Source organism: Triticum aestivum, chromosome 2D (genome assembly GCF_018294505.1).
Source record: "Triticum aestivum cultivar Chinese Spring chromosome 2D, IWGSC CS RefSeq v2.1, whole genome shotgun sequence".
Lineage (NCBI taxonomy): Eukaryota > Viridiplantae > Streptophyta > Magnoliopsida > Poales > Poaceae > Triticum > Triticum aestivum.
Genome location: NC_057799.1, coordinates 368,434,490 through 368,447,065, shown reverse-complemented (window position 1 = coordinate 368,447,065; position 12,576 = coordinate 368,434,490).

The following is a 12,576-nucleotide window of genomic DNA, read 5'->3' as shown; positions in this document are numbered from 1 at the left end:
TTCTCCGTCTTCGGCACCGTCCAGAGTGTTATTGTCTCCTGTGCCGGTATTGCTATCTTTTGTACGGCGTGATTTAGAGCGGCACCGCTGACGCCGGTGCTTTGGCTGTATCACAGGAGGTTTATCCTCAACTGGGTCTTCTTTGTCATCGTCGTTGTCCTTTTTGGGTGTATCCACCATGTACACATCATACGAAGAGGTGGCCGTCCAGCGTCCAGTAAACGGCGGGTTTTGGGCCTGCTCATCTCCGGCATCGTCGTCCATACCGTCGATGTCGTTGGAGCCATAATCGAGCATGTCGGTTAAGTCCTCGACAGTGGCTATGAAGTGGGTGGTGGGTGGGAGGCAAAATTCCCTGCTCTTAGCCCCTAGTCCAGGCTGGGCATAGTTCGGACGTTGCTCCTCTGTAATAACGAGGGATCACATTAAGTACAGAGCCTCGCTTAAAGGCGAGGTTTTGCCAGGGAGGAGAGAGCCCGTGGAGTATGGCAGGAGGGAGGTTCCCTGGCCGAACTCACATGATGCTGGCCCTGAGAATTTGGAGCCAGTGTCCGGAGAAGAGTCCGGCTTCACGACGGTTGCCAGTGACACTACTTCCCCCGACTCTCCCGTACTGGGTTTGGTAGCTACCGACAGTCCGGCGGACTCAGGAAGTCCGTCTTCGGGCATGGCGACAAGGCCAGAGCGGAAGTTGGGGTCGCGAATCCTTGGAAGATCAAGTCTCCCCGGACGTCAGCGACATAATCCAGGTTTCCAAAACTAATCTGGTGACCTAGGGCGTAGCTGTCGATCTGCTCTAGATGGCCAAGCGAGTTGGCCCGCAGTGCGAAGCCGCCGAACATGAAGATCTGGCCAGGAGGAAAACTTCCCCCAGGACGGCGTTGTTGTAGATGATTGATGGTGCCATCGAACCTCTTGACGACGACGCAGTGGAACTCACAATGAAAGCACTAATGTCAGTGTCAAAACCGACGGATCTCGGGTAGGGGGTCCCGAACTGTGCACCTAAGGTCGATGGTAACAGGAGACAGGGGACACGATGTTTACCCAGGTTCGGGCCCTCTCTATGGAGGTAACACCCTACTTCCTGCTTGATTGATCTTGATGAATATGAGTATTACAAGAGTTGATCTATCACGAGATCGTAATGGCTAAAACCCTAGAAGTCTATCCTGTATGATTATGATTGCCTCTACGGACTAACACCTCCGGTTTATATAGACACCGGAGGGGACTAGGGTTGTACAAAGTCGGTTACAGAGAAAGGAATCTTCATATCCGAATGCCAAGCTTGCCATCCACGCCAAGGAGAGTCCCGTCCGGACACGGGTGAGAGTCTTCGGTCTTGTATCTTCATAGCCCATCAGTCCGGCCCATGTCCAACAGGCCGGACGCCCGAGGACCCCTTAATCCAGGACTCCCTCAAGCGGTACCTAAGAATGTGTTCCTAGAACACGTGCACTTGCCCACGATCAAAGAAGACCCTTTCGTGGAGGAGCCCCCGCAACCAATCGGTCCCTCCAATCCGGCTGAAGTGGACATCCCTGCGGTGATCGACCTAGTCCAAGAGATCCTTGTTATCACTCCCGAGTGGACTGAACCATATCTGGCTTATCTGCTTAGACAGGAACTCCCGGAAGATGAAGCTAAGGCTCAGCAGATCATCCGTCAATCTAAAGCCTCCACTGAGGGAGTCCTGGCACTACAAAAAAAGACACATCCGTGACATTTTGGGCCGAACGAATTTTTTCCTGTCATACTTATGACACTTCTATGACGATAATTGTGACAAAACCTGGTATCATCATAGATGTGGTGGGCTCCTACTTCTATGACAGAAAATCATTACAGAAAATGGGCTTTTCGTCTTTGGGCCGTCCATGACAAAAAAAACCATGGTAGAATCGAGGGCGAGAAAAATATCGGGGAGTTTCTGGTTACGGTGGGTGGTCGGGGGCCGAGTGATGTGCGTTTCTCTCGTACGTATGTGCGTGTGTGCGAGGCGTTGGGCTCTAACTGAACCCGAGCGAGGCGTTGGGCTCTAACTGAACCCGAGCGATTGCACTGCAGGCTACGCTTACTGAACCAGCGATCGATCAACCCTTGCTGTTAACTGAACCCCGAGTCGATTCGTTCGCTACTCTGCTAACTGAAGCCTGATCGAACACTGCTTGCTCTTCCTGATGAACAGTGAGTGTTGTGGGGGGTTGGATGAACAGTTTCCCGGTGGGGGTTGGATGAACAAGGAACCCGTGGTAGTAGAGGCCGTTGCCGCTGGAATGAACAGTACCCCGATCGATCGAGCCGGTGGATGAACAGGACCCCGTGGAGGCTGGATGAATAGGACCCCGTGGAGGGCTGGTTGAACAGTAGCCGGTGGAGGGCTTGGTTAACAGTAGCCGGTGGAGGTCTGGATGAAATTAGCCCGTGGAGGGGTGGTTGAACAGGACCCCGTGGAGAGGGCTGGTTGAACAGTAGCCGGTGGAGGAGCGCGCGGTGGAGGCTGGATGAACAGGAGCCCGTGGATGAACAGTCGCAGGTGGAGGCTGGAGGAGGTCGACGGTGGATGAACAGTAGCCCGTGGAGGCTGGAGGAGGTCGACGGTGGAGATGAACAGTATCCCGTGGAGTCCCGTTTTGCGGTACGCCACACCCCTCCCGATGAACAGGACCCCCGTTTCGACCGTAGCGCTCCAACACAAGTCCGTTTCCTCCGTTTTGCGGTACGCCACACCCCTCCCGATCAACAGGACCCCGTTTCGACCGTAGGAGGTCCGTTTCCTCCGTTTTGCGGTACGCCAGACCCCTCCCGATGAACAGGATCCCGTTTCCACCGTGGCCGGTCGAACACAAGGCCGTTTCCTCCGTTCTGCGGTACGCCAGGCCTCGTTTCCATCGCCTGTTCCGTCCAAGCCGGTTGGCTCCCGATGAACAGCACGCGTTCCGTTGCCTCCCGATGAACACGACGCATTCCGTTGCCTCCCCATGAACACGACGACGACGCAGTTTCTCCGTTCCGACCCAGCCATGTACACGAGCCCTGGCCGTACGTATGCGCGAGTAGGCGTTCGAGACCCCGCCCGTATGTACGTACGTGGCCGTATTTACTTTCTTGCACCCTGGCCGCTGTACGTACGTGTACATGCTACGTGCGCGCCTCTACTACCACACGTGCGCGCCTCTACTACGACACGTGCCCTTCCTTGCACGGCCACGGTTCATCGCTGCAGCCTGCAGACAGACCGATCGTATGTACGTACACGTTCGCGACCAGAATGACAACGCTACGTACGCTTCGACCAGGTGGGTCCCGACTGTCAGGCACTTCCTTGCGTGCGAAGATGTAGCTGGTGGGTCCCAGCAGTCAGGGGGCGAATCATTTTTTTGCCCGTAATATGGACGCACTTCCTTGCGTGCGAAGATGTAGCTGGTGGGTCCCAGCAGTCAGGGGGAGAAAACATTATTTTTCAGGGTAAAAAGGATGCAGTTGCATGCATGCGTCCATGGGCGTGGTGCGTCCCCACTATCAGCCTCTCACGTACAGTGATCTTCCGATGACTCTCGGTTGTTGACCACGTTGACCACACCGTGCCGAGCGCACCAAGGCCGGTGGACGACGGCGAGGCCCCAGACTGGAACGACCCAGAGATGGGGAAGACGCGGCAGTGGAGTCCCAGATGGAGAGGAGTGGGAAACTTGACTGGTTCGGTGCGCGGCAGCACTGCCGCGGTGCCGCCCACGGGAGACAGTAGCAAGAACAAAGGTTGAAGAAGGAGCACGGGTGTTGGATTAACATCCAACGGTCCAGCTGCTAGAATCATTTGTTGATTAAGTTGACAAAGCCCTGCGTACACGTCCGTTTAGTAGGCCCACAAGTCAGCCACCAAATCTGACGGGTCCCAGCTGTCAACAGGAGGAATAATTTTTTTCGCATAACAAGGAGGCACTTCATTCCGTGCGAAGATACAGCCGGTGGGTCCCAGCTATCAGGGGAGGAAAAAAAATTTAGCTTAATAAGGAGGAACTTTCCTTGCGTGCGACCATGGACCTCGTGGGTTCCAGCCGTCAGGCTCTCCACGTACAGTCCTCTTCCGATGACTCTCGTTTATTGACCACGCCGCACCAAGCATAGTGAGGCGATGGACGACGGCGAGGCCCCGGGCGGGAAAGACCCGGAGATGGGAAGACGCGACAGTGGAGTCACAGATTGAGACAAGGAGAAGGGTTATAACTGGTTCTGGTGTGGCGTGGGGCTGCAGTCGATGGAGAATAACAGGAGGTGTGGAGGGGTGGAGGGATAGCCTGGCCAGCGGTGGGGTAGCGCTTCGCAGCGATGCATGCTAAGCAGAGCCGCTAGCCGCCGGAGGCCGGACCAGGCGGTCCCGGCGACGCTGGAGGAAGAAGACGAGAGATTGAAGGTGCATGCCGGCCGTTGGATATAAATCCACTGGCTGTGGATGTCATAATCATTTGTTGACCAAGTTGACAACGCCCTGCGTAGGCTTCGACCTATTGGCCCACATGTCAGCCTGCAAAAATGTGGCATATATTTAACCCATGTTTTGTCCATTTGCTGGGCTGGGTGAACAAATAATTTCGCGTCAATGCGGCCCATTTATATTTTCTAAGAAATCCCAGCCCATTTGCACTTTCTTGAAATACACGAATTAGCTGGGCTCGTTCTATATATAATGTTAGGTTAGAAGGAGCAATTAATATCAAAAAATAAACCAGAGCGACACATTTATATATATATAATTAACAAATTAGCGAGTTATTGCTCAAAATAAAAATGAGCGCGTTATTATTACATTGGTCCTTAAAATCTTCGCAAGCTTTTGTACGCAATCACCAGGGTTTTCCTTGCCTGTGAGTCAAAAACAACCAGGATTTTCCTTCCCAACTTCTGTTAAACATTTACTTTTATAAGTTAATAACACGTGGGATGTTTTTATAATGTATATATAAGTCTCTATAAAATATACGATAATAGTAATAATATAAATATATATAATGTGGTTAGAAGGGAAAACATAAATTGGAGACAACATTATTATTCTTATATATAGATAAATAGAACAGAGATCTGCGTTTTATTAAGAAAAATACATTGGGCTGCCGATCTTTAAGAAAAAGCCCATAGGCCGGTATGGACCTCAAAAAATAAGTTGAAACCACTGTCTCCGTATGTCGTGGGCTACGCATGTTAAAAAACAAAACCTAGGCCTAGCTGATACTTGTTCGCCCTCTGGAAAAAAATGATACCAGCTAGATCCCCGAGCGAACTGGATTAAAGAGGGGGCCGGCGGCGCGACTGAAGAAGCACATCAGGAGCGATTTTTTTCTTCAGTGGATGGCTCTCGATGGCGTTTTTTACTTGCCTCTGCACCATACAACTTGTATTTTTAGCCTCCCAGTCCGTGGTGGACCAGCAGCCCATTTGCTGGGCGGGCCAACCTACAGAAACCAGCACTCGATTTTTCATCAAGCCCCAAAAACAACGCAGTACTATGTTTGTTTTGAGGCCGAAAACATTACGGCAGGGGTTGAGCGGGGGAGGGGGGAAGACAGAGCAAAAAGATTAAAAAGAGCTGATGCGCCGTTGCTACCCTAACAAAGCAGGTGCAATTCTTCTCGGGAAGAAGGTGTGCCGTTGACACCCACACGTCACAAATCCCACAGTAGGCATACTAACAAGTTCACACACAAGTACAACAGAAAAGGTAAACATTCGTATCAAACTCAGGTTCACAGGACACGTTCATATTCATAGCCAACATTCACAATCAACAACTCAAAAGATTCATATATACACAAGTTCAGCATGTCTATGCATCCAAATGATTGATAGATCACACGACAATATTCATAGATAATTCACAAAAAGATTCAGATATACACATGTTCAGTATGTTTATGCATCCAAATGATTGAGATCACAGCAATATCATCCATGGACGAACTTTAATTACCTAGGGTACAGACTGGTAAATGGTGTTCAGTCGGAGGTACTTCTTGCTAAAATTAATGCTTGTACGAGTAAACTTTCGAGTACATAAGAGGCACAGACAATCTGAACTTTGCTTGTAGGTTTATCCTCAAATAGTGGCCTCGTGCCGAGGGAGGTTTGAGCAACTTGGCCACTACTTTCATCCAACTAGTTTACTGGCTCATCTTGGTCCTGTAGCTCGCCAAAATTCTACATTGCAGACAAGAAAGGAGGCGGTTGAGAAAATGAACCACCCAAATTTTTTGTGCAGTTCAACTGAAATGGAGCATCCCTGGCGTGCAGACTGATTAAGTGCCAGATGAATATACGCGTCAACCAACTTGTCTGGAATCTTTAGACTCCATGCCATACAGTTCGCTACCATATGTGCCGATAACCAAAAGGCACAAGTTGGGACCAAAGACTGGACTGCGTTTTTCTGGGCTATGCGCCAAGCAATATTTTTGGCGTTCACTCTCCTAATACTTGGAGTTTGACAACTGGTTGACGCCGGTTGATACTCGAATGAATATAGGCACTTCTTCTTGTCAACATCGATGCTTGTCTGAGTGAACTTTGGAGTACATAGCAGCAGCATAAGTACCTGTCCATCTGATCTTTTTGTGCAGTTCTACTGAAATCACCCAATGTAATGATTTGCCTGCGAGTTCAGGCTCCAAGTTACTCCTTTATGAAATCGGCAAACAGTAGCACAATACCAAATTACCAATACATATGACAAGCACAATAATCAGGATAAAGACCAGTACCAACCTGTGTGAGGTAGCATATCAATTACTATTTCCTTTGACTGGAAGCCGAGATAAGCCAAGCGACTGACAGCAAAGGAAGAATGCAAGCCGAGATTAGCGACTGACAGGAAAGGAAGGAAGCTGTCGAGGCAATGAAGCACCCAAAGTTTTTGTGCAGTTCCACCAAAATCGAGCATCCCTGTTGGCACATATATTGAGAGAGTGAGATTACTGTAATAGTGGGACTAGTTGATGAAACATACACTAACAAATAGAAGCACCCTCATTATCTTAATGGGTAAAGTTAGCAACATAGTAGTCTTGCTTAAAGAGAGGTATTTGTTTATTTAATCAGTGCCAATTAGCTCAACACTCAAAGCATTGCCATGTATCATAGGTTGCAAAACTTTAACGTGCAAAGATAAAGGAGTTTCTCATGACAGTAGCACCATACAAATAGAGATGACAGCAAACTAATATGGATGAAGGCCATAGGCCGGTACCAACCTGAGAAAAAAAGCTTATTCATGTAGTCCCAGAAGAGATGATAAAGCACTCACTGGAATCACTCAATAGTATATATTTTTGTGCACTTCAAATGTATGGTTGAAATCACTCTTGTTTACCAGTGCTGAGATTATATCGAAAGATTATCAAGAACTTCCAGCAGAGTTAAAGCACTGGCTGGGATACAGTTCATTGTATTGTCTTGTGTAGTTCCACTAAAATGTATGATTGGCACAACATGATCCCTATTTGCACAAGTAGGAACAAGGTGAAACCTTCATTAGCTTAGTGATAAAGGATAGAAAGACATTAGCATATTACTCTAACAGTAGCATCAAATTCATCATGGACAATACGCAGAAGTGGAAGGGCTCCCTGGAGGATCGTCTCACATGTAAGGTATACGTTGCCGGAGCCCTTGAATGGCCTCGACTGAGGCCTCGGCTTCAGCAATATCACCTTGGCACTGTTTATTCTTCTTCTTCTTCCTCTTCATGCTCTGTTTCTCTTTCTCCTCACCAGTTGGTGAAACCAAGTACATGATTGGCCTTCTATTTCAGAATTGGTTTTGTCAGTGAGGGAGCACAAGTGTACTATAGTAAACAATAGCATTATTTTCTCATGGCAGTCGCAAAATAGATATGAACACATGCATTAAATATCATTCTTACCTAAAGGAAGGTTATGGTGCCAATATGGATGATGAGGATTGGAACACAGATATCCCTTTGTGCAGTTCCACCGAAATGAACCAACTGTTCCATTCTGACATTCCAGTTAAACAACACAAAAGTCACTTCTTTTAAGAAGTGTTTTGTGCAGTGCACCAAAAGATCACAACAGCATCCAAGTGAAATGGATATCCCTGTTTGCACAAATAGCTACAAAGGAAACAGTTAGAGTCTCAAACAATTACAGGCAAAAACATTTGGCTAAACTTGTCATGGCTTATAACAGTGGCATGGCTTCATTTTACCAGGGGCATTAGATTAATAACATCTAAATATTTGGTATAAGGGCATGGGACAGTGGGTGCACCAGCAGTCCAGCACCATGTACCTAAACCGGGGCATAAAGTGGTGATTCAGAGTTTGTTGCCCCGAGAAACAAACATCCAAGAAACATATCTGGGTTGGTCCCATTTTTGTTCACTCTAGCCACCTACTCCTATGTTTTTTAGAAATGGAAGCGTGCCCCCGGCCTCTGCATCATAATGATGCATGCAGCCATCTTATGTGTCGATAGCAAATCTAGTCCTGGTCATACCACTGTGTACAACGTTTCCCCTATATTTCCCTTTTCGACCAAGAGACCGGTTGGATGACCAGTCTGTACTACTTTCACCCCCTATCCTTCCTGTTTGTACCAAGTCCAATGCACATACTAAATTCCCCCACCCCCACTTTATTTCTTGTTTGAACCAAGTACAAGATTCGACTCCATGATGTAGCTTTACCTCTAACAATAGAAGAAAAAAATAGGTGACGTTGGACCATCCGATCGAGAGGGGCTGAGAGGCAGAAAATGATGCACATGCAGCGACGTAGCGAGCTGGGGAAGTAGAGCTACGGCGGTTTCGACGGAAGATATACCTGAAGGTCGTCGGGATGTGGATAGGTGGGCGGCGGGAGGCCGGATCCGCCCACACTAGGGCAACGACGAAGGGATCGGAGGACCTCCCGCGCCGGCGCTCGGCCAGAGATAATGGTGTGGCCGGCAGTGGGTCTCCTCCCTTGTTGTCGACGACGGCCTAAACGCTGCCCCTCCTCCCCTTCACCGGCGGAGGGGGATACGTCCGGATCTGTAACCAGCGGTGAGGATAGAAAGACAGTGTTTTTTGAAGGGAGAAAGACAGTGTTACCACCGCTATCTTGTTTAGATCTGGAGAGGATGAGAGTGTGTGAATAGAGCAACCCTAGCAAGCAAGCGCGGAGGCTCCGGCCTATATATACGTAGTGGGGTAGTTTTCCTTTTTCACTCCATCAAAACAATCGTTTAAAATTGTGTACGTGCCAGGTCGCCTTTTTTAGTTGTTGATTGTTTTTTGAGATAGCTACCCGCTTACTCCAAGTGGTGTTACGGTGTGCCAGGTCGCGCTTTGTATCGTTCAAGTCTGGTACAAGACCCTCCATTAAATGAACAACCACCCCCTCATAAAAATTGTGAACAAGCCCACGGCTAAAATTATCGGAAACGTGGGCTGCCCCAACATGCATTATTATTTATATTTTCTACTCCCTCCGTTCCTAAATATAAGTCTTTTTAGACATTTCAAATGGACTACAACATACGGATGTATGTAGTCATATTTTAAAGTATGGATTCGTTCATTTTGCTCTGTATGTAGTCACTTGTTAGAATCTCTAAAAAGACTTATATTTGGGAACGAATGGAGTATGTGGGAGTATCCTCAAAACAAAATGTGAGAGTACAATATTTATTGGGCCCCTTTGTAATTGGTGCTAAATTTTGACCAAAAGATTTAACTGACAAAATGTTAGTGCATGTTAACAAAAATCATATCCTTTGATTCATATTTGAACATAGTTTTGAATGATGTAGGGGCTGTTTGGTTTCCAGCCACATATTGCCACACTTTGCCACACCTCACCTTAGGCAAATTTGACCAAGTTAGGTGGGTGTTTGGTTCTAGCCACACCTAAGACAAGAATTTTTTTATTAGCAGTGAACCCCACATGTCATAGACACAAAAAGTGTGGCAAGATTCCCTTAGGCAAGCCAAAGTGGGTCTAACAATTTGAGCAACTCAAGTTAGGCAAGTGTGGCAAAAATAATGTGGCAACATAAGACAAACATAGTCACAATCCAAACAGCCCCGTAATTTTTTGTGACATGCATGAACATTTGGTTAGTTAAATTTATAGTCAAAATTTGGCAAGGTGCATCAAATCAACACATGCAAGTATCAAAAGGAAAGTCACGGCATGCATGCATGCGTTGTACTCCCTCCGTTTCCAAATATAAGTCTTTTTAGAGATTGCAACAAGTGACTACATACGAAGCAAAATGAGTGAATCTACACTCTAAAATATGTCTACATACATCCGTATGTTGTAGTCCATTTGAAATGTCTAAAAAGACTTATATTTAGGAACGGAGGGAGTAACTAATGCATCGGTAAACGCAAATTATTGAAATATATCGAGTGCAGTGCTTTGATGTGTCGCGTCAACTCGTACAAGACCGAGAAGTTTGATTACTATACAACGCCCTCTCGCCTTAACCGCACCTTCCTTTGGCTGCATGACAGGTGGGCTACCCACCTGTTGGGCCCACCTGTCATAGACGCAAAGGCAGGAGCAGTAAGTCAATGAAGCTGCGTCCCTCCCTCGCCCATGAGCGTGGTGGCTGGCAGGACTAGGAGAAGCTTTCGTTCGCTACACGCTTCCCTCCCGCACGCGGTGGACATGCAGCAGTTCAATCGGTGTCAGATGGCCAGAAGCATACTGTAGTACTCCTCCACTGCAGTAGTACTCCATCATTGTTCGACTTCCCGAAGAGGCGAAGAGCCAAGCGTAGCCCGGACGCTCGTGTGGCAGTTTCATGTGTAGAGTAGTCTAGGATAGCGTGTACCGTGCCTGTAAGCTTAAAATCGTTGGGGTCGGCTCCATGCTTTTTTTTGATTAAAATAATCTTCTGGCCCTACCTGTCATCCTGGTGATTCTAGTTTGCACGCTCATCTGGTCAAGACAGGAATATATATTTTAATTTGTGGTGGGGTAAATGTTAGAGGTTGCAGCAAATGGAGTATTGTACACTGCGGGTCTTTCAGCCAAGTTTAGAGGCAACCATGTGGGGCCAGTGCTATGATGTGTCGCGTCAACTCGTACAACAAGGAGAAGCTTGATTTTACTACTACACGCCATCTCCCTCGCCCATGCGCGCGGTGGCTATCCCTCCCACACGCGGTGGACGGACATGCATCAGTGGATTCGATACTACTGTAGAAGTAGTAGTAACATCATTGTTCGTCTTCTCGAAGAGGCGAAGAGCCAAGCGCAACCCGAACGTGGCAGTTGCGAACGCTCGCATGGTAGTCTTTGTGTAGGGGTGGGGCGTGGTGCGGAGCCTTGGAGCATGCATAGAGCCAGGCTCTTGCATGAGACAAAATTGCTATTTGAGCCCACTATTGTAGTACTAGTACTTGCTAGTATAGCCCTGTAAACCGAAAAGGAGTATTTTCCTTTCTAGGGCTCATTCGGTTTGGAGGAAATCAAAACGTAGGAACTAGAAGTAGTATAGGAATTTGATAGGATGGCACTTTCCATCCTAAGGAATTGACTTGCCTCGTTCCTACGCGCAAAATGAGCTTTGACTGGATGTGTAATTTCCTCCAAAAACATAGGAAATGAGTAGTATTCATACGAAATTCTTGTACCCATTTCCTACAAACCGAATGCATATATAGGAAATTTTCCTCCGGAATCTTTGTTCCTATACTTTCCTACAAAAATCCTCCAAACCGAATGAAACCCTAGAGATTTCACCGCGTGCAGTACTGGCTCAAATCTCAAATCTCATCAACCAAGGCATTTTGTGATTGGAGGAATGTATCTTGTACTTTACAAAACTACCCTAATTAAACTCATGCATTAATTACGTCGTTCTCTCATTTTCCTCTCCGCCTTGGTCGCGGTTCACAATATTGAGCACTCCTATATGACTAGCCGCTCTATCTACATCCGGGATATCAAAGCATCCGGGCCCGCGTGCCATCCACCAAATCACAGCGAGGTGCTACAGTCGAGACTCACCGGTCACCCCGGTGTGGCCGTCATGACCTGTCATATCACAAAACCCACCTTTACCAGTAGTGGTAAAGTGGCCTCGAAGTTGGATTGGACGAAGCAACCATCATTTCACTAGAATGCTCGTTGAAGCCCTTTCTCCCCTGTCTTGAAGAAAACCTCACTCCAGGCTACTCACTTCTGCCATTTTTCTTCTGTACCGACGAAGGAAAGGTGGGCGAATCAGTGATGCTACTATATTTTCATTCCAAGAATCTTCTTTTTGCGAAGCACCAACTGATTCTCACAGCCTATTCTTTTCCCGTTTTCATTGTGATTGTGGTTTCCTTTGGATTGCTTTTTGTTTGTCAGTTCGTTGATGGATCCTGGAGCACTAGTCAAAGAGTTGCCGGCGGACAACCCACTGGAGACAGCGATCTTCAGGAAGCAAGCACCGACCAACGAGTTGACCATGTTGGTGGGCGAACCCATGGAGACGAAGAACTCCAAGAAACAAGCACTGGCCAAAGAGTTGACGACGTTGGCGGACGAACTCCTCAAAGAAAGTTGGAAGAACAGCA